A 23,517-nucleotide genomic window follows, 5' to 3' on the forward strand; every position below is an offset into this window, starting at 1 on the left:
AAGATGTGTGCAGTGGCTTGGGACTGTCATGTGCTATATTGGGGCTTGCGGGGAAGGAAAGTCTCCAAGGAAAAGGGACCATGGCTATTTTACAATCTTATAATGGTATTCTCTTAACTATAGATCGTGCTTTGCAGCTCCAACAGAGTGGTAGGGCCCCTTATCACTATGAAGAAGGTCTCATATGGGTGTATATTCAGTCAACCTGGCTTCTTTGAAGTTAAACACTAAGAATGTTTTGAATATTTAGCCCAGTCCCATTAGTAGCCATTTTCACAGAGACATGACTTAGCTTGCCTCAGATGGGCTCAGGATAAACAGGTTTTGCTTCGCTTTCCACAGAGAACTTCAGTCTTTTAAAAGCAGAGTGTAACGAAGTAGGTTTGTTACATTCCTTTAAATGTGGGCAAGATAACTTCTAAGCCAAACAAAATACTATTGCCCACATAAAATTAATGTGATGATTAAACGAGAGGCCACAGGGAAGACATTTAGTATAACACCTGGTACATAACAAGTGCTCAGTTATTTTCAGTTACTATCATTATTCACGACTCAACTACTAATTGAGTACCTACTATGTGTGAAGACTGATTCATGTCTAAGATTTACTAGAAGTTCATGCGGAGCCTGGTGGATCTTTGTGCATTCCCTTTTATTGGAAAGGGCAAAACCACCACCACCACCAACAAAAACCAGTGGTTTGAGGGTTTACTCTCATAAAGGTTGTGAACCTATGGCATACGTGCCACAGCTGGCTGTCATCACAAAGTTCTAAAAGGTTCACCATCACTGGTTTGCTCCATCTCTTAAAGCTATCATTCCTGACCTACAGTCTGGCAAACTTTTCCCTTGAAGTGCCAGATGGTAAATATCTGGGGCTTTGTGGGGAATGTTCTCACAGCTGCTCAAAGCTAAAAATAGTCATGTATGAGACAAAAACAAGTGGGCATGGCTGTCCAGTAGTTCCAATTGCTTGCCAAGCCTTGGTCTAGAGGGAAGACAGGTATTCCAAGAGCCTGCTATTGTATGGTGTGCTAAGGGTTATGGCTGAGGCCACAGGGAATGACCTAGTTTCTTACACTCAAGGCGGGATCCTCAGGCCAGCAGCACAGACAGCACTAGGGAGCTTGTTAGAAATGCAGCATCTCATTTCCACCTAGAACTGTGGGAACAGAACCTATATTTAACAAGGTTATGGTAGAGGGTATGATAGAGGGACACTTGATGGAAGGAAGAATGTCCCACCATGAAAGCTGAGGACGGGTTCAGATTTTAGGTCACACATGGGCCAGGCAACAGCTTTCAGGCTGAAAGAGCAACAAAAAGTGCAGATGCCCGACAGTGACCGAGTATCTGAAGAACTAAAGAAATTGCGGGACTTGTCGACCAGTGTAGAAGAAACTTCAGCTACATTACAGTCAAGGGTAGTAGATTAACTTTGTTTGATCCTGTTTTGAAGAAGCCAATTATATAAAATACATTTCTGAGAAAATTGAAAATTTGAATATAAAGTGGGTGTCAACCCCACTGTTTGTAATGGCCTTGGATTCATATGGAAGGATTTAGGAGCAAAATGACATAGTAATAGAAATTTGTTTGAAATATTGATAAAAATGGCAGACCAACAAAAGAACAGATGAAGCAAGTGGAGAATAATTATTGCATCAGATCTATGTGGCTGGTTTTACTACTCTTGCATACTTTGGAAAACTTTCATAAAGTTAAATAAGGATTTGGTATTACATTAAATCTCTGTCTCACTTTATGTGAGGTTCAGGTCACGATTAAACCAAGAGCTGTGCACAAAGCAGCGTTTTCTTCCTTTGAAGCCAATTCAGAAGCACTTGATGGAAGGTCACCTTGAGCCTGATGATCTATGTTACATTTCCTTTTGTTGGAAAGGGCAGGAAAACAGCTTCCTGGAGGACTTTCTATGTTTTCAAAGTAGATGTGCCTGAGCCGGGGCCTGAAGAGGCCTCTGGCTCAGCCACAGCCTTGTCCCTCACACCCAGAGGCCCCTGGGACGGAGCAGACGACCTTCTGTAAGTGGGGCAGAACATGCACCTTTGTGTGCCCCAGGTTGGGGGTCAGGTGTGCACATAGTGGCTTTTGGTGGCGAGGGCTATGGAGATTTTAGTGAGGAATCTCTTGAAGATTGAGGAAATGGGGACCACGAAAAGGAGATGGCTGTGGACCCACTGTGCGTCCCTGAAAAAGTTACTAGGGTCTCCTTTAATATCTGTAAAGTTATTCAATCTATTCAATAGGTTTACAGTGAGGATGCAATAAGAGATGCACAGCCTTGGTCTTACTTGTACTTGTAAAGGAGTGATAAAGAAAAGTTGCATTTATTTTTTTCTGAGTTGAATTTTAGTACTATTCCCCCTTATTTCAGGTGGCTTATTCAGTTTCTTTCCTCTGCCCTTCACATGTGTTGGTGCCGAATTAGGATTGCCAACAGGTTGGACCTCAAAGTCTACCAATTCTAAGGTCCTGCCTTCATCTCTAGTGCTGAAAGTAGCTCCTTAACACATCCCTTTTAACTTGGCTCTTTCTTCTTCCTAAAATGTGGACATAATATTTTAGAGGTGTAACAAACATCTTGCCACCATGAATATTAGCCTACAATTTAAAGGTACTAGAGAAAAAGTCAGACTTGGTTTAACATGCCTTTAATCCCAGCTACCTATGAGGATGAGACAGGAGGACCCCAAGTTTGAGCCCAACCTGAGCGACAGACTGTCCCAACATAAAAACAAAGAATGTAGCCCAGCACTCCCTGGGCTCACTCCTCAGGATTATTTTAAGTAGAAAGAGGAGACTGAGTCAATCGCACTGTGGGATTTTATCAAAGTTGGACTACCTGCTGAATTTCACCTTTGGAATTTAAAACTCCAGTGGTCTCCAAAATAAGAAAAAATAGGTGGTGAGAAGTGAAGCTAAATGTTGATAATGAATAAGCTTATGTGCTTTTCACTTCTCTTGTGTAAATATTTTTGTTGAAGTAATTTGACTTGGGCCAGGGATTTAGCTCAGTGGCACTGCACCTGTCTCACAAGTGCAAGATTGAGAGTATGATCACCGGTACCAAAAAAAAAAAAAAAAAGAAATGTGACTTGAACAAATTTCCAATTTTGATTATGACATGAAGCTCCAAATAAAGTTCATTCAAGAGCAGAGCATTAGGGTTTCCTTGCTGGCAGTTTGCAGGTCTGCCTCCTTATTCCTGCTGTGCTTTTTGCATCCCTCCTGCCCCTGCCAATTTCACGTGCCTCAGGTTGAGCATCCACAGTGCGAGTCCCCCAGGGCAGGTTTTGGGGGAAAGATCAGTTTGATTTTTACATGGATATTCCCCACTGTTCCAAAATTCTTAATGCCTTGTCTAAAAACTCCTACCTTTGAGGTTCATTTGGTGGAAACAGTTTCATAAAATTCACCCCCTCCCAGCTGATACCCTTCGAGTCTCAGTTTCTTCAGTTCTCTGCTTGTAGATATAGTCAGATATTTTTCAAAATCCTACCCTTTTGTTATTTAATCTTAGGTTTTATGGATGTGAAACTGGTGAAATATTTGAAAAGAGAATTTGCAACAGATGAAGATAAAGGGCCAAGTACATGTTGCTAAAGAGTCCTGGGTCTGCCTAGCTCCAGGGACCTGTAGGATAAAAAACGTTTGGCTGCTTTGGTTTGTGGAAGAACCAACAGTGGTCTACTGAGCCAGGAACCCTCACTATTCTTTTCAATCAGCAAAAGCCTAGAGTGTTGACACTTTTCCAAAGCAGGTTGGGGAATCGTTTCTTTAATGCGAATCAGAAAACAAATTGGACCACTAAGGCCACTGAGCAGTAGACTGAATTTAGAAAAGTCGTCACTGGATCCATGCCTTTCTTTCTTAATGCCAGGCCTGTTAGTAAGGAATCTATGCTTTGTATACAGTTCCCCAAATTCCCCGTGGGTAATTTGTCTTGCTTTGTTGCTTTTGGGACACAATAACTGACATCTTCAACTCAGAGGAGGAAAGGTTTATTTCAGCTCATGTTTTAGAAGATTCAGTCCTTGTATGGTCCACAGGTTCTAAGGCAGGGTTGGAGAGAAGAAGGGCAGAGAGCGCATGAAGGGAAGAGCTGGACAGGGAGAGAGGAAGATTAAACCCTGCCAGGCCATGCACCCAGTACCCTGCCTCTTCAGTCCCAGACGCGGCCTCCTAACAGATATAAACACCTATAATCCATTCACCTTTCAAAGCCCCCCCATCGCCGTTAGCATAGGAGACTATGGAGTCATAAACCACAAGAGTAACTAAAGATAGGTTGTTTGCATCTTTTTGTTCATTTAGGAACAGATAAAATTGTTGAGTTATGGCAGGAGGCAGAAGTAGCCTCATTTTATTCATACAAGGGAGGTGGTGTTAAAGACAATGTATAAAGATGATCCAGTTCACTCTGATATGGAAACACTGAAGCCCACTTTGGACAGGGTGATTTCCTGGATGTTGCATTGCTGTCAGTGATTGTTCAGGGGCTGAGGCTCATCTTTTCAAGAGCTCTTGAAACATTCACTAAGATAGACCATATTCTGGATAATAGAAAACGACTTAGCAGATTTAGATTAAAATTAGCAAAATCAAGATAATTGGAATCATAGGTTATGTTTTCTAATCATAATAGAATTGAAGTAGAAATCAAAACCAGGAAGACTTGAACATGAAAAATGATATACTGTTAAATAATCCAGGAAAAAAATCTCAGACTATTAGGGAGCATTTTGAAGAGAATGAAAGTGATAAGATTTAATTTGAAAACAAAACTGAAAGCTAGTTTGTGGAAATGATCAACAGTATTGCTAAATCCATTTAGCAAGATTACCAAGAGACAAGACAAACAGAAAACAGACATAACACCACCACCTTGCCCTGGTTTTCCTGGGACTTTCTAATTTTTACACTGACCAAATGAAAAAGCCCTCAAAATGCAGCAGGATGCAGGTCAATTCAAAATCTTAGCCATTTTTATACTAACAATGAACAATTATAACAAATAAATTTATACAACTGTCTTTATAAATTGTAACAAAAACATGTATAGGTTCTGTATCCTGAAGATTATGAAGCTCTTTTGGAAAGATGAAGACCACCCCCGCTACCAAAAACAGCAGATGTGATTGGAAGTCTAAACAGCAAAAATATCTGTTCTCCCAAAAACTGACCTATAGGTTTAATAGAATCCCAGTAAAGATCTTAGAAAAACTTTATAGCTGTGAACAAGCCTATTATAAAACTCTTATATGAATAAAGGGACTAGTACAGTCAAAATAACTTTGCAAAAAAATTAGAGATTCATACTAAACAATTTGAAGACTTCCTATAACAATTATAGAGAACCTGACAATAAGGTACTGGTGAAGAGAGAGAGATTAGAATAGGCCAGATCAGGAGTCTGGAAATAGAACTACACAAATATAACCAATTTTGTACAGAGGCTCAAAAGCAATTCAATGGATTTTCAATAAATGCCATTAAAATGATTGCATTTTGATTTGCAAATAAAACCAAAGATACGAAACGCAAACTTCATACCTATAACAAAAACTGAAGTGAAATGGATCATATAACTAGATGTAAAACAAAAAACTATTTTTTCCTTCAAAAGTTCAGAACCAGACAGTGGTAGGAATGAGAGTTCAAGGCCAATCTGGAGTATATGTAAGGAGACCCTGTCATCACACACACACCCAAATAGGAAAAAAATCTTGTCTTGGGATTAGGGAAAGAACTCATATGCACAAAAATCATGATCTACAATGGAAAATATTGCTAGACTTCATGGAAATTACTTTTGTTCTAGTAACACAATGACAATACTTACTACACATTGGTAGATGATATCAAAGCATGCAAGAGTATATAAACAACTTCAATATTTAACAAGAGATCAAAATGGGAAAATGACTTCAGCATACTTCCTCAAACAGCATATAAAGATGACAAGTACGTGAAAAAACGTTCAGCCAATGGGAAAATGAGTGTTTAAACCATGATGTGACATCACTACACTTATTAAAAATACTGACAATACGAAATGTTAGAAAATATGGAGCAAGTGGAACTATCATACATTGCTGGTAGCTATGCAAAGTGAGACATTACACTTGTAATTTGTCAGTTTCTTGTAAAGTTAAAACTTATCAATTTTGTTTAGAGCAGTTCTATTCAAAATCCCAAAATGGAACAATCCAAATGTCCCTCAGAAGATGAATAAATGGTGAGATGTTATATGGCAGGATTTTACTCAACACTGAAAAGGACTAATTGCTGATACATGCAACAAATTGATTCTTCAAGGCATCGGGCTAAACCAAAGACAACACTCTGGGAAAGTTATGTACTGTATTCCATTCATGAGGCATTGCTGAAAAGAAAAAATTAGTAACAGCAGTAGGGATAGGTGGTAGGTGTAATTACAGATTATGGTAAGCATTTCTTTGGATGAAATTATTCTGTAGCCTGATTGGTGGCAGTTATAAGACATCAATACATTAAAACTCAGAATCTATGGCACATATTAATGTAAACAAAATGACATTTTACACTTCATAGATTACTTTTCTGATGTAATTTCTACAGCCTGAAGAATCAGATTAGAATGATATCTCAAGGTTCTTTTAGTCCCATGTCTGATTTTTGCTGAGCAATTCCTTTGGAAGGCAGATCCATCTAAATTTAATCAATTGCTTACAATATTGTTAATTCAGGCAAAACTCAAGTCTTAATACTAGAAAGATAAGATGGTAGAATAGTGGGCGTTTTATCACTGAAAATCATTTTGATTTGTGAGACAAGATAAGAGTCATTTTAATTTTATTAGAATGTATCTGTTTCTGCTGAGAATTATTTTTGACCCCACTTGCATAGAGACAATAGAGACCCAATCTTTTCCCATTGTTCTGTCCCTCTGTGAAACATTCCCTGTACCTTCAAGGCCATCTCAGTCTGCAGCCAAATGAGCTGTGACCATTATTGTGACATGTCTGTGTCCTCGGACAACAGGAAAGATGAAGGGGAAGGGGCTGGGGATTTAGCTCAGTGGTGCCACTGCCTGCCTTGCAAGTGCAAGGACCCGAGTTTGATCCCCAGTACCAAAAGAAAAAAAAAAAATGAAGATTTGTTAAAGGCAGAGTCAAGAGATGGGGTGGGAGGAGTGGAATGGAAGGGAAGTAAAGAGAATTAAGATGTGTCATGTACATGTAACAACTCCCCATGATGAATGTCATTATGTTCTGCAAACATGTACTTTGAAAATTAAACAAAATCCCAACAAGAGTCACCTTACAAGTTCCACATACACACCTTCTCAGTCAGATCTTAATAGTCACATGGTCACACCTATATGCAAGGGAGATTGGGAAATGTAGTCTGTTAGCTGAATCCTTTGTAGCCAAGAATAAAACTAGGGTTTTGTTATTAAAGGAGAAATACATTTTGAGCTTTCAATTAGTAATTTCTGCTCTTATGTGGCAATGGTGTTTCCCATGGGGAAAGAGAGTTACTTTGATTTTATGAGGAGGGCAGAGAGGCAGTTTGCAACAACCCACAGGAGAATTTGTTTTTCAAGGGTTGAACAAACTGTGGAGAATGAGTCAACCTTAGGTTAAAAATTCCCCTTAAAAGGAGATTGTCAATCTGACCAGGTGATGAGTCTCCTGATGATTAAGATTTTAGAATAGTATTGGATTAAAAAGATTTCAGGGCAGTGCAAATACACTGTATGGCAGTATAATGGGTGGGAAGTGAGTACAGGTTATGTTGTTTGTCTAACCCTATAGAATGTACAGCACCAAGGGTGAGCCCCAAGGTAAACTATGGAGTCTGGGTAAGGATGACACATCAGTGTAAGTTCAGTTGTAACAAATGTGCCATTCGGGGTGGGGGATATTGATAAGTGGAGAGGCTCTGTAGGGGCAGAGCACGTAGGGGATATTTCTGTATTTTTCTCAATTTTTGTAAAGCCTAAAAACTTTTCTTTTAAAAAAGGCTATTTTTAAAAAGTAATTCTTCCTGAAAGCTTCCAAGACACAAGTTATACCCCCAACACTGACAGTCTTGCTTGAAGACCAGTGTGGTAACCATCAGCTTCCCAGGTAAGGTAGGACTACCCAGTCATTGGGGCAAAGGCTGGGGCCTTGTAGAAGGTTGGCACAACCTTTGTTGGGCATAGGATTCTAACAGCTCTCACTGACCTACTTTCTGTGAGGCTGGAGTGTTTGTCATTGCCTCTTCAATGTGGAGACATAGCTGACCCTACTCAGGGTGGAACAGGCTAAATTTCTCTCCAAATTTCTCATTTTAAAATCTGTTACCGTCAAGGATGCCCTCCCTCCAGCTATTCATTACTGCTATTTCTTGAAAAACCAGTAATTCTCACTGCCTTGATTTTTTTTTTTTAAAATCAACCGTGTTTCTTTCTATTTGTTTTTAGTTGCTCTCTTTTCTCTATGTTACTGTGGTGACCCATACAAACTTATAAAAGATGAAAACAGCATCTGCATTTATTTCACATTTGGTACATCAATTAAGAGGCACGGAAAAAAACTACCTCCCTGCTGGTGTTTCCTTCACTCGTATAGAAACCGTTTACTCCCGAATTCTCATTTTTGGGTCTGTTTCCAGGGGAACAGCTAGAATAGGTCCCAAACTGAGAATGCTACAAGAAAATACATAGCAATAGATAAAAACAAAAGCAAAAACCAAAAACACCACATCAGTACTGATGATTTTTTTTTTGAGAAATGCTGCTGAATCTCACAGCAACACCTTAGCTACTATATTTCATCATACTGATTCTAACTGGATATGTATTTTCCAAACTCAGAACAGGTTAGAATTAAAAAGTAGAATATTAAAGGCAAAGTTCCTTCAGACAAAACTAGCAGCATTTACTTGAGCAAAGCAAACAAAAAATGACTCAAATTGGGCAGGTTCTGGAGCCAGAACAATCTGACAATTCCAGAAAAACAAGCGAGGCATAGAACAACTTGACAACATAACTTAGTCAATTGTTCAGTCAATCAGTTTCAGCTTTATAGTGAATTGGTTACAGAGTACAATCAGTTCCACTGACTACAGGACCTTTTGCAACCAGCCAAAGTTATGGTTAAATTGTTGGGTGTGTTGGGTCCAGTGCAGGGACCCAGTTCAAATCCATGGACTCCATGCAATTAACTTAAATGGAGTAGTTTTAGGCTACAGGAAGTCATAGAATATACTTAAAATAATGAATGCAAGGAAAGGGCAAGAACAATTTAAAAATAGTCATGACTATCCATATCCACAGCAACATGGGGGCTATTTAGGGACGATACCTGAGCACACTAAGTGGTTCCTAATGAATAAGTGTAGAATGAGAGAGAATTTTTCCAGTTTCTAAATTATTGTTGACCGGGTATAGTAGTATTCCATCGGTCCTCGTTGTCCAGCGCAGACTTTTTATTCTTGCAGGGATCGTTTCATTAGCCTTCTTCCCGGGTCTCTCTGGCTTCAGGCTCATCTGTCCTTAAAACCATCCCTGCTATTGTTGCCAGATCATTTTAAATGCAAAACAATATGCTTAAAATCTTTCAAAAGCAGTATTTTCCCAAACAGGTGATATCCCAGATGTTCCAGAGTTCATGAAGCTTTTTTCCCCCTTTTTCTTTTTGTTTCAAAGTTTTCTGAATTTGAAATCCGTGTTGGAATGACCTCTTTTTTTGTTAAAGCAGAAGCAGTCAATCTCCTTAGAGGCTATGCCTTGGGTAAACGGAGTCAGAAGAAGGGATGCTTTTCACTCAGCCAGGATATCAGGGAACCCTCGCTATGCATTGTGAGGGTTTCAGCCCGTTATACCGATTTTAAAGTTGTTATTTTTGATCATGTTTAAAATTTTATATCCAGGGTGAATTAGCTAGAGATGGAACACGTTAAGGTTCCCACAATGAAAAACAAGCTAATGAAAGAATCATCTTTTTAAAGAACTTAGAAAATACTATCAGATCTAGAAAATGCAATTACATAATACTTGAATATAATACTTGAAGATAGCTGATGCTTGAAGAAAAATACTGTTACGTGGAAGTTTGTCTTATTGGTGATAGAAGCCATTAATACCTATGTAATGTGTTCCTTTCTGGGAAAAGTTGGGGAAAAAGCCTGAAACTTACTTATAAATTCATCGTTTAGAAATAAACATGAACGTTTCAAAAATAAACCATTTTTTAATGGCGAAGGCAAAACATTCCAACATTAGGTCAGGAGAAAGTTTTAATCTATTTTTGCCACTGTAACGTCAAAAATTCTATTATTAGGTGTGTTCAGTCTGAAAACACGTAGTATAAGATCGTTAGTCTTAAATGCGTTGGTCAAGAAACCATACCTTTCCTTACATAATAAAGGTAAATTAAGGATCATGGATTAAAGGAAACTTAATTAGATTACAAAGTGAAGCTTGTAATGCAATCTTAAAATATTTTTAGATTAGTAGATTAAACTCAGAACTATTTATCACATACCACATAAGATGTGATTTTTTTAAGATGAGATTTTTTTAAACCCTAGAGTGTTAGAGGGTTATTCTCTGCAGGGGCTTTGAGGTCGCATTCAGACCCTTTGGGCATGACACACCAACCCCTCCGACTTGGTCTGGCTCCCTGTCTTTCACCACTGCCCACTCGGGGAAGCTCCCCTATGTATGTCTCAAGTTGGAGGTTTATGGGTTCCTTCCCTCAGCATGCAAGGATCTTCCATCATCTTCACTAGTTTCGAAAGGAATAGTTTGCTTAACCTTCGACCTGGATTTCTAAAGATTTTCCTAAAGATTTTCCAAGCTAATAGTGAAAGTTAGAGGTTACCTTCTGCATTCCCAAACCATCCCTTTTCACAGTTCACTTAATCAAGGACATTTTGTAACAACTTGCTTAGTTCTGTTTCTTTCAGAAGACTGGATTATTTGCCATACGGTTTTTTTTTGTCATTCATATTTTTATGCCCTTAGTGCCTAGCACAAAGTTGGCTCTCAATAAATGGTTAAGCGATTTTGTGAGATGACCCTCCATCAAGAAAATGTTTGTGTTTGGCATGTGATTAAAAAAACATGTGTTTAAAAATTTTATTGCAGCACAAGACGTATTGTCATTAACCCCTCACAAAATACTTCACCCACACTTAATCCTCCTCATTTATGCCACTGTCTGAAGCGGTTCTGGACGTCCTGTTTTCTAAGTGTCTTTAGTTGTGCTGTTGTAGTTGCCTCCACGTCCTGAATAGATTTAAAAATGTTTACCTTTTATGGTCATTGACTTTAGGGAAGATCCAGAAGTCAAATGGCATCGGATGAAGCGAATAAGGTGGGCGAGGACACAATGTAACTTTTTTGAGGCTGGCTTTTGTTGGAGGACATTCAGCCTTTGCCTTATCTTATCATACCTTGCAAAGACACTCATGCAAGTTTCTAGAAATGCTCCAGAAAGTGCCAATAACAATGGGATGTGTGTTTGAAGCAAGGGGGTGTATTTTGAGAAAGATTAATGGCAGTTTGTCTTTGTCTTTTACTATAAAAATGTTTTTAAAAAAGCACTCACTGTATTTTTGATCACTTATTGTACATTTGTTTAAATGTGTAAAATGGTCCCCTTTCATATCAGCACAGCTATCCCGCAGAACCCAACCCCTTCAGGGAATCTGGGTAGATGGACTGGCACGGCCTAGAATCTTCCCTCGTGTTTCCCATCAGCTACACCAACTCGATGAGGGGGACTCAGATTGTATTAACTTCTAGTTATTAACTTCTGGTACTTTTGACAGCACGTATTACTAGCATTAATGAGAGTAAGTCAGAAAGAATGGTGGAGCTAGATATCTACCTTACGATGTTATTTTGGTGAAATAACTACACATGAGCCTAGAGGTTACATTTATTTTAGCTTCAGGGACATCCGGATAGAAGCTAAGGAAAAGCAGCAGCCTGATCTCCCTTTCTGGCCCCCAGGCGCGACTCCCGAGAGCCTGCTCCTCCTTAGTAACTCAGGCCTGGGGCAGGTGGATTTGCTAGGTATCTGGGGAACATGCGAACATTTCTACTGAGTCCTGTACTTGGAAGATGTATTCCAAACTTTTAGAATCCTTTTGAGCAAAACAAGACATAATAAAAAGATGTGTCTCAAATGCATACTTTTTGATTGCCAGGATAAGAGCACATTCTGTCAACTTGAACACTTTTCTAAGGAGAAGGATGAAGCTAAAATGGGTCAACTGAAATGCCTTCCAAGAGTATTAACTCAGCTCCAGGTGATTTAGTGAAAGCAAATGCAGCAAAAGCAATCGGAACAAACAGTTGGCCAAATAAGATAGTTTTGGCCAAAAAGGAATGCTTTTCAATTATTGGTTTTTCATTTGTTAATCATTTTGGCATAGTGTCAGAAGGTTTTGCAATTTTCAAAGCATTTCTTTGGCACTTTGTCCTTTTTAAAGTACAATGAGCTTTCGATATTTTAAATTTGACACTCAAATTTAATCATTCTAGTTCCGTACTGTGTAGGATAATGAAAAATTGGAAACATCTTAAATGTATAGCAAAAACATTAGTTGGAATAACTCCATGTCCAATCATAGATGGATTACAGTGTATTTTAAAGTACAGAAATCTTTAGCTGTCCCCCTAAAATTAGCTATTTTATCAAGGCTCAGAGCTAAGTGTTATAAAATGTAATTTATTCTTATAGAAATACATATACATACACACCTTGGAAAAAATCTGGATAATGTATGCCTTGATTCCTTCTGATGTGATTTCTTTATAGTTGCTTTTATTTTTCCCCTTAACAAAATGCAGTGGTACTTTGGTATACTGAACTTGATCCTTTCCACCATTTTTGTCACACACCGAGTTGGAGGAAATCAATCAAATTCAACAGTTAGGTTCAATGTTGACCTTATGGGGAAATTTGGAGTTCATGAAATATTTATTGCTTTTTAAATAAGCAACATTTGATAAGTTTTAAAAAGCTGCATTATATAATCAGAAATTTTCATGCTTTGGGGATGAGGTGGAGAATCCAGTTGCCCACATCATCTTGGTTCTTTAAGGCAGCCCCTTCCAGCCTCACTGGAGCTGGAGGGCCTTAGAATCGGGTTCTGACCTCAGCACAGCAGCTTTGTGAACATCCTTTCAAAAACATTTCCTGGAAAGGGATGGTGCTGCAAGTTTGGATCTGGAATGTCCCAAGCCTCATGTGCTTAGAGATAGGGCTTGTGGAATGTGATTGGATCATGGGTTCCCTGGGTCGTGCCCACCCCCATAGCTGACTTGCAGTTGAGGGGAGGCCTGGTTGGAGGCAGATTATTGGGAGCATTACCTGGAAGGGTTTAATGTCTCCCTTTCCTGGTTGGCATGAGGTGAGCAGCTTTTCTCTTCACACTTTTCTACCATGCCCTTCCTGCCCTTCCTGCCTTGGACCCAGCTGACCATGGACCAAAACTTATAAAAACTGAGCCAAAATAAACTTCAAGTTGTGTTTACTGGGTATTATATCTCCCAGAAAAGTGACCAAAGCAGATGACATGGACCCTTTTCCCATCCTTGGCTCCACTGCCTGTGATGGCTGACACTCCCACAGTGAAGGACTGGGATCAGTACCTGAAAGTGAACTAAATGATGAAGTAACAAGCAGTAAAAACCCCCTTTGACACACGAAAACACTGTAAAAATTCCATAAAGGCTGAAAAATCACCCCCAAAGGCACAAGAGTCGCTAATAACTTTTAAAAGCAGCTGACTGGAGATATTCGTGACAGGATGAAGAGATGTACCCAAGGGGTTTTTTTTCTTGTGCCGATTGAAACCGATAGCTACTGTAGAAAATAAAACCGCTAGTTTCTCCCACATCCTCAGTCTAGAGAATAGCTAGCTGGAGGGGTAGCAACATTCCAACACCGCTTCCCAAGGGCCAACATTTCAGCAGGGTTCCACACCATCACCAGTGCCACCCAGTACTCTCCTACCTGATCTCCCAGCAGAGGGCTTGGAGAGGAAGAGAATAACCTTTTAAACAGGAAAGCAGCGTCCTCAGAGCCGAGGTCCCACACCTGTTTTCCTCACGAATGCGCTCCTAGACAAGTAGAAAGAGCTGGCCCTAGGGAGAACCACTTCTGCAACTGGAAATGTCTTCGTGAGAGGAGGCTGGTATTTCAACCTCTCATTGGAGCTTAAGAACCCTAGGAGAGGAGAATGATAAGGAATGCGGACCATCCCCCCCTTTTACTTTTTCCATTCTTGGAAGAAAATTCGACTCATATCCCACAGATTCCAGGGTTATAATAATCCTTCTGCAGTTAAGTGGGTGTTGGGCTCAATGGGGTCGGTCCATAGCCAAGAAACAGATAAGGAAAGGTAGTTTGTGGTGTGGTATGTTAGATGACTTTCTTGAGTCTTTTAGTGTCTCTTCATCTCATCTGTCTCTAGGCTTCAATCCTCTGACCTGCTCCGGCAAACATTTTCTCTGGACTACCAGACAGTTTTAGGAGGGCACAATTTCATAGGCCCCTTGACTTCTTGCCCCACTGTGACTTTTCCAGTTCGTCTTTGAGGTCTTCCTGTTCGTGTGAGTGACTAATCTGCCTTGAGATCTGCTGTTGTGCCTAACAGAGCCCAGTGATTTGTGTGTGTGTGGAAAAGTTACACCCCGTGGGGTGAGCATTTTACCAATCAGAGATGGAACCTGTGGAGATGAGCTCCCTTCCCCCCTCTGAGGACAGATGGCCTAGGGATGCTGTCTCCAGCTCCTTTCAGAGCACTGCCTTTGACAATGAGCAGTCAGCCATGCTTGACTTTCCTGTTCTGTCACCCCTACCCCCTAGGATTGTACTGCTTAATAAGCAGTAGCACTTAAGCCTTTGCCTCGGGCTCTGCTTCCAGGAAATGCAGACCTAGACAGGTATGAAAACCTGCCTTGCGTTTTCAAAGTATTGTATCTTAAATTCTGTCCCAGATTTGCCTTGGAGAGCAGCTCGAGTGTTGCAAGTGTTAGTACTGAAGATCCTGGCAGCTCGGTATGAACAGCAGGTTTCCGATCTTACATCATACCTATCAAGTTGTCTTCCAGGACAACGTGGAGTTAGAAATTGCTTCCGACCCCAATCTCAGTGTGACTACTAGGACTGCATTCTTGGGGGGTCCTTTCCCAGGTGGAGGAGTCTATTCCTTGCTTTAAGGGAATTACATTGAAGTGACAACTGGGGAAATAAAATGATGCTCGAGACATTGTTGCTATAGTCACTGCTGAGACCAAAACTGAACCTAGCAAGGTTTCCTGACAAAGGAAGATGTCTTACCCTTCAACAGGACGAATTAAAACCAAAATATCCATTTTGCAAGAGAAATCTATTCTAGCCTGTCAACAAAGTGAGCGACACCTTTAACCCCCGCAAAGTTCTTTGACGGGCATAACATTGACAATATATAGTTGTTTTGAATGTATGTCCCCTCAAAAACTCATCTTGAAAATTGCCATGGTAACCACATTAAGAGGTGGGTCTTTGAGAGATTGGGAATACATCTGCATGGGTGGGATTGGTCCTATTATGAAATAGTAAGATCCATCCTCTGCTCCTCTCGTCTTCTGCCACGTGATAATGTAGCAAGAAAGACCTTTCCCAGGTGCCCAAGAACAAGCCTTTAGAACTCTGAACTGAAATTTCTATGAATCAAACTGTCCAGTGGTCAGGTATTCTGTTATAGCAACATAAACTAGGCTAAAAACTATTTACCAAAAGAATAAAATGCTACATTCCAGGCCAATACCTTTTGGATGTTGTAAGATTGGTCACCGTATGATTCCATGTCCAGAAAGCAAAACCTTGTCTATCAAGTGTTAACAGGTGCTTTGCAAGCTAGTTAAAAGTTAAAATTGAGTCAAATCAGGACAATACAAGTTATGACTGGCCCGACATATGAATAACTTGGGTTGATTAGGTTAATGGAAAATTCATCTTCTGTTATCTTTAGTGTGTGCCCAGGTAAACATCCACATCTCAGCTGTATTGACTTACAACCAATTTGAGTTAACCAGCCCTGAGAAAACCTATTGAATTCCTAAATCTGCCAATTATCTAATCTGATTCACCTAGAAAGTGGGAGGAAAACAGTCTTCTGCCACGGTGAAGCTAATACACACGATTGCCTCCCTATGAGGTACCCAAGACTCCTGGCTGGGAGGTGGAGAGGTGTGTGTTTTGGGGGTGACATTTGTGTATGGCCCCCTGGGCGCTGTGTGAGGCATTGCTGCTTGGAAATCAGATTCATCGAGTGTAGGGAGCTTTAATAGACTTGTCTGCCTCAGTGAGGGACAATGTGTCACAGGGAGTACATAGGCTGCAAAAAGCTTAAGAAATTCATTCTCCATGGGGCCTGTGATGCTCACTGCTTTCGCTGCCTGGCTCTAGTAGTTCCCTGGAGGCTCTGGCCTGGCATAACACATCTGGAAGTCATTTACAGCCAGCAATGCCAAACAGCTGCCCAAGGGGGGCAGCCAGGGCCCTTACCCTCCCCCAGTCCAGATTCATCTTTCCAGCACTGTCCGTTCTAATCACCCAGCTAAGGCTGCACTTAAGAAGTGGGCCTTAATTGTTGACCTCAGGCCTCCCACTCTGGGTCACTCTATAAAGGCAAACAGGGGCTTATACCTCTATGGGACAAGAGGGATTGGATACGAGCTGTTCCAGGAGTAAGGAAATGACAATAGTGAGCTGGGAGCCCTGAAGGACTCAAATCAGCCGTTCTGCAATTGTGCCACAGCTGAGGCTTTCTCCAGCCCAGGGCTTTCACCTGGCTTCTGGGTCCCAAATCAGCAGTGCAGCAAAGCTACCAGCCCCAGGACCCCATCCTGCAGCCCCTTTGGGTTTCTCTGGGCTGTTATCCAGGATCACTCTGGATTCTCAAGGTTTGGTCTTTAGTTCTTATATTTTTTTCTGAAAGTTATCCTAAAAAGCCCCCTCCCTCAAATATCACTTCCTTTCTAAATCCATCTCTACTTGTGCCTCTGGATTTTCCCACATGGCTGCTCTTGTTGCATCAGTGTCACTCACAAGCCCAGAACCTTTATGTCCTTCCTTGAACACTGTCTTCAGCCACATAAGGTTACCAAGTTCTGGTAACTTCCCTCCCTTACCATTTTTGCTGTTTCCATATCTACAACCAGGCTATTTTTGTGCTACTCTTACAGAATTCCATGGATAGAAGTTTGAGGAGAGCGTTATGATTGGCATCAGTCTACTCATGAGGTTGGAGCCCTCCAGACCTAAGCACTGTTAAAGCCCTGTGTCCCAATACTAACGTAGGAGATAAAAAGTTTCTAACACCTGCTTTGGAGGAGCACATGTTCAAACCATAGCAAGCTTCATCTCACCTGAACAGCATCAGGGGCCCCAGTTTATGGCATTGTTTCCTTGCCTCACCTCTTCAGCTCGCTCTATGCACACTTCACCGTCAGATGAATCTTCCTTGAGCATTTTTTACTAGGTCCTATCGCCCACCGACATCCAAACCGCCAACATCTATTTCCCAGGCACACAGAATTTGAGCCACACCTGCCTGGAGGTGGAGGAGGTGGTGGAAATGAGAGGGGAGGGAACCAAAGAGCCAGGCAGGCCTGCCCTTCATGACAGCTTTGCCACGAGCAGGCCGTGGGCAGCCACCCAGCAGGGCTCTGGCTCTGGTTTAGACCAAGGTTTATTTGGTTCTAATTACAAGTGAACACAGTATCACCCCCACTCCTTAGCCACTAACTCCTGTTACTCTAAGCTGAAAAATGAGCAGTTTCCCACACTTCCGCCCACAAGATGGGATAAAAGAAGAATCGATTCCGTGACTCAGGGCTCCTTTCTCCCGCTCACAGTCCCACCCTTTTGCCTGTGGTGCACGTTTCCAGGGATCAGGTTTTCCTGGTCTGGGCGCATGAGGAACAGCTGGCTTCCCTGATCAGCAGAAGAGAAGATTCAACAAACTTCTCTGCTCCCTTTGAGAGCAGAGGATATTTGGTGTGGTCAGTACATCAGGGTCTTACACCATCCCCATTTGTGTATAAGCCCCAGGGCATTCTTGGTCTTAAGAGAGCTTTAAATTTAAAACTACAGTTGGATAGAACCTAGCAAAATTGAAGAGAAATATGTATAGATTCAGAAAGTATATACCCAGACGTAATATAAAACGTTTTTAGAAAATCTTGCAGTTTGTCATCCTTGCCTTAGTCCCTTTCCCGAGGGACATTAGTGTACAACTCCTTCTCAAAGTCCTGCCAAATCTTTGCTTGTGCCTGGTTTCCTGCCATTTAATCAGATACATTGGGCACATTTATTTTCCTGGATGCCACCCACTTTCCTCCCAGACCATTTCCCTTTTTGTCCCACATGGGCTTCCTTGTCTATATTCTCAGTCCTGCAATGCTGAGCTAGAGATTTAGGAAGGAAAAATTTAAAACAAGACCTTTTAAGCCGTAAGACTCCACAGGGAAAAGAATATGGGTTTCTGTGGAAAAGTTTTCATTTGCCCTCTTTGAAAGCATAAAATGAAAGCGCTTGAAGATACATATAACAGATTATTCTGAAACTTTCTTCAGAAATGACAGGTTTGGTTAAAAGCAAGGCTTTGAACAAAGAACAGGCTCTGCTGTGTGGTTTAAGGGAATTGACTTAACCGCTCTGAACCTCTGAATTCTTAGTTATGAGAAACAGTGGTCCTCTGTGTTGCGAAAATTAAATAGCAGGGGTTTAGCAGAGTAAGCAGCCAAAAAAAACTCAAGACTAAAAGGTAGGTCTGATACTTGGATACTTTCATTTTCTCTTTTCCGCTTGCCCTCTATCATGATCAACTAACGAATTTAAGATTGTAAGCATTTTAGGCACAGTGCAGGGGCATTAAGTACTTTCACATTTTGTCAAGCTAATTCTGCACTCATTAACTACTGACTCCCCACCTGATCCTCCCCTGCCCCAGGGAATCACTTTCTATACCCATTTGCCCGTTCTATGAACCTCCTAACAAATGGAATCCTAGGATTTTTGTGCCGGGCTTGTTTCAGTTAACCTATCTCTCCTTGTCTTTGCTTTCTGTAACTAAGAGGGTTAAATTGTATTGGTACTCTTCACCTATGTAATCACGTTCATCGTAGATAATTTATAGCTGTACATAGCACATCTTGATTAGTTTTTCCCCAATTCCCCTCCCCTCTTCAATCCTTTTTCCCTTTTTGTAAAAGTTTCCCCCCCCCGATTTTCCTTTTCTTCCCTTTTACCTCCCCCTCCCTTGTTCCCTTTGCCATTTGCATTTTCTTCCTACTTCCCAAAAATCTATCATCCATTTGGATTCTTATTTGTACTTTTGGTTTCTCACACAAGAGAAACATATTTAAACTCGTATGGCCCACTTATTTCATTTAAAAATATGGCCTCAACTTGGACTTAGGTAAAGGGAATCCTGGATGTCCTTTCAGAGAAGCAACAGTGTTGTTAATATAACAAGGGCACCCTGGGTGGGGATGATTACTTTTCTAGAGACAGCGAATTTTTCATTCCTGGTTTTGATTCCGCACAAAAAGGGTAGGAGTTAGTATTTTGAAAATCAACAGCCTTACAAATGACTTGGCCAATAACAGTACAAAAGTAGCTCAGCCCAAGCGAAAACTGTTCTGAAGGAAAGAAGGTACGTCCTGCATGCAAGATAGGCTTCCGCGCAAAAACAAAAGGCCAGAAGCGGCGAAGCTCCTGGCTGCCGTCTTTTATATCTTCTTTCTGACATTAGCCAGAAGCTTTCCTGGCAAAAACTTGCTTGAGCTCGTGCTAGAAGATTGGTATCAGGTGCCAGGCCCGGCTTGTGCTTGTGTAAGATCGGTAGCAGGTGCGGGGCTCGGGGCTCGGAGCTGCTCTGGCTGTGGTTAACAGGTCTCTGCAATTGGCAGATCCCGCCCAACTCCCCGGCCACGTGGGCACGCCCTCGCCTCCTGCCTCACTAGCACATTAACAGGGTTAAGAGGCTTAGTGAAAGAGACAGAAAACTTATCTACTTTAAAGAAGAATGATTTTTGCTTCTTGGTCCATCTCGCTCCGCTTCCCAAGTACCCACAACAGTATTTATTTTGCGGACTTGCTCATCACTTATCCACCAGATATTTCCCTTAAATTGCTCTTCCTTAGGCCAAACTTGGTCTTAGACAAAAGAGCAAAACCTCATGTCTGGGTGTTGGCGACACCTCCCAAAGCTTCTCAGGTGCCTGGCCCCTGCCCTAGCCTTCCCTTCCCAGGGTGGCTGAGTTAGAGGCGATGTCCCTCTCTCCAGAGCATTTCCTTGTATTTCCGGAGCATAACCTCCCCCTAAAATAATCTCAGTCTTTACAACTCATTGCTGTAACTCAGCAAATTGTAGCTAAGCATTTGTAACACGGTTTTTTGTTGCAAACTCTGTCTTGATCCAGTTTTGAGGCCTGGCTAGATGACCATCAGTTTCCTTTTTGAGCACCTAAATCCTCCACTAATCTCTTCCGTATCCTAATCCCAGACTCCAGGCCACTGTACACTCACCCTAGTCCCCCTAAACCAGCGGTGGTAAACCTATGGCATACGTACCACAGTGGGCTGATGGAATCACTGAAAGCTCTAAAGGTTAGTCCCCATGGTCTTTAGGCCATGTACAAAGCAATTAGAGACAGTGTGCTTGAGTTCTTTGATTTAGTAGTTCTTCTACCCCAGGTACTTTATGTTTGGAGGCATAAGCCAGGCAGTGTGTTAGGCACTGAGGATAAAGCAGGGAACAAAGCTAACATGATTCCCGCAATCATGGATGCGAGGAAATGCAGTCAATAAATAAGTAATTGCAGTGAACTCCATGTTTGAAAGGTAGGTCTTTCATTTTGTTCATTTTTTGGAGGAAAATAACTTAGGTAAGACTTTAAGCCTGCTGGGTCTCTCTCTCTCTCTCTCTCTCTCTCTCTCTCTGTGTGACTGGAAATTGAACACAGGGCCTTTGCACTGAGCTACCTACCAGTCCTTTTTATATTATTTATTTATCTTTTATTTTGAGACAGGGTCTTGCTAAGTTGCTATGTTGCCCAGGCTGGGCTTGAGCTTGTGATGCTCCTGCTTCAGCCTTCTCAGAGTGCTGGGATTACAGGCATATGTAGTAGGTATATTTTGACAATTTTTTTGAAGGAAAAAAAAGCCTCTAGGGCTTTTGGAGGAGCCTATTGATTACAGATTGTTTTTCCTGCAAGTAGTAGAATCCTGACTATGGAAACTTAAGCACGTAGGGATTTTTCCCCTCGTACAACAAGCTGGCTGGAGAGGCTTTCTAAGGCTAATGCAGTGACCTCAGTATTTCAGGATATTTCTGTCTTGTTCTGCCATCCTAAGTATCATGATGGAAAAATAGCTGTTTATACTCCAGGATGCCATGTTACCCTTCCATTCATTTAAGCATAAGAAAGTGACAAGGGGGAAAATTGAAACCTTCCTGGAAGTCACCATAAGACAAATCCTAAAGAAGTTAGGCAAAAGAGATTTTTAAAAATAACCTTGGGTAAAATCTATCCTGGGGCAGGTGGTAATGGCAAATGCTACCCCATTACAACATCAAGTTACCATTTGTAAGAAAAAAAGGAAGACTGCCCATTGGGTAAGCAATAAGTAACTAGTAGAGTCTTCCCCTGAGGACTTGTTTCCTCCTATTTTGTTTAATGACTGAAAATAAGAATTTTGTGAATCACACAGGAGAACACATCTTCAGAAGGCTGGTGTGTTTGCTGATGGTGACAAAGAACTGTAGCACCAGCAGCAAAAGCAGTGACATGGCCCCCAGGGGGATCTGCCATTTTGGTAACAGCATGGTTCCAGAGCAATTAGGATTGGACACATGTCATTTTAAACAGGGAACAGCTTATGTTGCTATAATTAAGAAGGACCCTTCTCCTTAGTGTCCTTAGCAAGATAAAGTGAAGTTTATGGTGTTGTTATGTAACATTGTAGAAGTAAGGTGTCCAGGGAGACTTGAGCAGCTGTTACTCTCAACTTTCTCTCCATCTCAGCTAAAAGGGAGGAGGAAAGGCCTGCATATATATTTTCAAAACAAGGGTAGGAAGTGTGATTTATGACAGTTCTGCTCATTCTCTATTGGCCAGAACATTATCATGTGGTTACCTAGAAGCAAGAGATGCTGGGAAATATAGTTTAACTAGGCAGATGGGTGCCTCACTAGCCAACAATAACTTCTTGTATTTGTTACGAAGTTCTGCACTGTCAAGAGGTTGTCCTGATTCCATTAGTGATGTGAGAATGTCCAGGTCTGACTCTCTATATATTAATAAGACATTGAGGAAGACTCCAGAAAAAAAAAAAAAAGACTTTCTATGAAGTGAACAGAGGAGAGCTTAAGTAATGAATGTAGAGAAACTATAGAAAAGTTGCTATTTATACTCCGTTCTGTGAAGCGGAACTCCAAGTCTCAATAATAAAATATGATGACTAGTAAATGGAACTATTTTGAATAGAGCCTGAAGCAAGCCAGGACTAAGTTACTGACATTCTTTTGGGGAGATACAAGCCCAAAGCAGGGAGAGTAAAAAAAAAAAGGAAATGAAACAAGGAAGATAAAAGTGATGTGATGCAGTGTGTGCCACCTTGGTTGCTGTTTCACAGTGATTACAAAGCGATCAGGGACGCAGTGGGTTTGTTCATTCAACATGCAGGACATCTGCTGGGAGGGTTGCAAGGAGAGACCACATCCTGGAGTGGCTAAGAGGTACAAATGAAGAGGGAGAAATTATCTGTTTTGCTCCTGTCCCATTTCCAGATCTCCCTGCTCAGGGTTCACCCCAAAGGAAATAAATTGTCTTCCCTTCCAGGTTGCATCAGTCCGATCCTCAACAGCCACGTAGAAGGACCAGCTCCTGTGCTCCACAATGGACTGTTTCATCTAAGTCTGAAAGTAGAGCAGTGATTTGGCAGAGGTAGTAGAGCTCCTTTCAAGAGGAGATGTTCAAGGGAGTTTGAGGATGCGCATAGGTTTCTGTCCTCATTATAGGGACACACTGGCTATGATGGGAACAGAAGGCTCATGAGGACTTACTTTGGTCTAAAAGGTTAGCTGAGCTACCTCAATATGTCTTCTTCATTTGGCTGGTGGGAAGTTAAAAATATATATTATTAGAATCATTCCTAAAGGTTATTGCATTGTTGAAAACAACAACAAAGAAACACTTATTTGCATTATTTTATGGGGAAGAGAACCAAGTCATGAGCTTTGCATGACTATCTTTTGACTACAGCATTATTGTGATCTAATACAAGCTGAGGATTGAGCATCAGAAATACTCAAAAGGCACAACATTGTCATGGCCTTTCATTGAAAAAGAAAAATGTAAGCAAGTATATAACATTACAACATAGTATGTGCTAAGGGCCAAATGAATGAGAAAATTCAGACAAGGACAGTATCACTGGGGCTCAGGGG

This window comes from Fukomys damarensis, unplaced genomic scaffold, assembly GCF_012274545.1.
Source record: "Fukomys damarensis isolate Sample0158 unplaced genomic scaffold, DMR_v1.0_HiC HiC_scaffold_21, whole genome shotgun sequence".
Taxonomy (NCBI): Eukaryota; Metazoa; Chordata; class Mammalia; order Rodentia; family Bathyergidae; genus Fukomys; species Fukomys damarensis.